This window comes from Scylla paramamosain, unplaced genomic scaffold, assembly GCF_035594125.1.
Source record: "Scylla paramamosain isolate STU-SP2022 unplaced genomic scaffold, ASM3559412v1 Contig3, whole genome shotgun sequence".
NCBI lineage: Eukaryota > Metazoa > Arthropoda > Malacostraca > Decapoda > Portunidae > Scylla > Scylla paramamosain.
In genome coordinates, this window is record NW_026973668.1 from 1,767,501 (window position 1) to 1,770,000 (window position 2,500).

The 2,500-nt window shown below is 30.0% G+C and overlaps 1 protein-coding gene across 1 annotated transcript in view; it reads right to left on the reverse strand.

The window, feature by feature from the left end:
• The window catches only part of LOC135096246 (serine/threonine-protein kinase Nek2-like), a 7,274-nt gene that overhangs the window by 145 nt on the left and 4,629 nt on the right, over window positions 1-2,500 (reverse strand). The window contains 1 exon segment of the mRNA XM_063997612.1: window positions 1-2,500. This exon segment is cut by the window's left edge and continues 145 nt beyond it; it is cut by the window's right edge and continues 1,148 nt beyond it. The gene's annotated coding sequence lies outside the window, so the exon portion shown is untranslated.

Genomic DNA, 2,500 nt, shown 5'->3' on the forward strand with positions numbered 1-2,500 from the left:
GAAATTATAAAGGAATGGCACTGATCTTTCTTACATAAATAAATGATGAAAGAAACTTAATACGTAACACTAAAACACTACCAATAATAATGATAATAATAATAATAATAATAATAATAATAATAATAATAATAATAATAATAATAATAATAATAATAATAATAATAATAATAATAATAATGGCACAAAATAATAAATCACTCCTTTAAGAAATTAGTAGCCATAATAAACTAAGTAGAACAATACTTAAATATGAAAACAAATACACATAGTATAAAAAAAGAAAAGAAAAGAAAAAAGAAAATACTGGCACATCATTATTTAAAATATGTATATTCCTTTAACATACACACTTCCCTTTAAAATATTCATACTTAAAATAAACAACCTCATTATCCTTAAAATCTAAAGGTGTATATCCCTGAAAAAAAAAAAATAAATAAAAAAAAATAATAATAATATAAGTTTGTCCCTAAAATCATATACACGTCCCTTAAACTTCGTCCCTTAAAAGACATACATTAATTAAAAAATACATATATTTCCTTTAATAAAGTATAGAAGTCCCTTAAAATTACAAATACCCCATTAAACAATACACATACAATATTTGGTGAAGTAATTGAGCTTTTTAAAACTAGACTTTCAAAACCGCCTTATAATTATCGTACTTATTTGAAAGTGACTTAAGATTGACTATATAAATCAGTCTTTTAATACAACGATGGCGCAGTATTTCAAAACTGACTTTGAATAATTAACTAAGAAACTGCGCAAAATAATGAAAAAATACACTTGATAATAATGAAATGATAAAGACTGCGCAAAATAATGAAAAAATACACTTAATAATAATGAAATGATTAAGACTGCGCAGAATAATGAAAAAATACACATGATAATAATGAAATGATAAACAGACTGCGCAGAATAATGAAAAAATACACTTGATAATAATGAAATGATTAACAGACTGCGCATAATAATGAAAAAATACACTTGATAATAATGAAATGATAAACAGACTGCGCAGAATAATGAAAAAATACCCTTAAAAATAATGAAATGATTAAGAGTGCGCAGAATAACGATAAATACACTTAACACAAAATTAAATAACAAATGAACTTAAAAAATACTGAAATACGTTAACAGTACTATAAGAATCACCTTTAAGAAATTACAAAATGCAACAGATAAGAAACTCATTTATTTTATTATTATTTTTTTTTTTTAGTATCCCATCGCTGCCATCAATTGTGCGTCAGTGAAAATAAATAAATAAATAAATAAATAAAAGTTTCGTTTGACAGCTTTTTAACATGAGAGAGGAAGAGGCAGTACAACCATTTAATATTTTTTTTATCCCAGCACTGCCACCAATTGCGTGTCACCAGTCACAAAAGGCAATAGATTTAAAATGCGCTAAAAAAAATTAAAACTAAAGGAATAACAATAGATAAATAATAATAAAAAAATAGAAAGTCGATAAAAAAAGCACTTAGACACTAAACTAATCATAATAAAAATAGATAAATAAATGATAAAAAAAACTAATAATTTAAAACCAATAGAAATAAATGATAAAAAATAAATAAATAACAAGTTCAAAATATCATTCACAAATAAGTTAAAGGAATCACACAACATTGTAAAACTGAAGCACCGTTCCTTTAGGTTTCTGAGTCACCAGAGGCTTTTTTAAATTAGGAACCGCATGACTTTGACCTTGGTTCTCCTTGTCCCTTAAAAGGTCACGCATTGCCCCTAAATATGACCTTCTTGACCGTGAATCTTGTCTTATGTTTGTGTTTTCCTTCAAGATGTCCGTTTTTTTCACCGTTATTTTTGAATTTGAATTTTTTAACTGACTTTCCTCCTTTCTCGTGTTTGTGTTTTCATTCAATTTATTTTTCATTATATCTTCGCTAATTCCGGCCGGTTTCGGATTTGAAGCGGATCTTTTCAGTTCAATTTTGTTTACCGTTCCTTTAAGTTCGGATAACGACCTTCTCAGTTTGAATTCCGGAAGTTTCTCCCCGTTTTCTGTTGCTTTTGAATTTGAAACCACCCTTTTAGATTTCGTTTCTGGAAGTTTGTCTCCGTTTTCTGTTGCTTTTGAATTCAAATCTGACCTCTTTGGCCTAGCTTCTGGAATCTGTTCTCCGTTTTCTGTTGCGTCTGAGTTTGAATCTGACCTTTTCAGCCTAATTTCCGCAACCTCTTCACACTCCGTTCCTCTGACCTCACACACTGACCTGACCTTTGACCTCGCATCTTTCACATCCTGCATGACCTGACCACTATCCAACACAAACACACACCCCATTTTCTTTCTACTTTTTGGGTTGTCTAAGGTGTTATTCTTGAAGACACACCCGTTTTCTACGCCTGAAAAGGTCACCTGCTTTCCGTGACCCGACCTCATCTCCAGGAAGGGATTTCGGAGTACCGCTGGGTCAGGTCGCGCAGTGGTCACCTCCTCAGTTTCGTCCAGTCC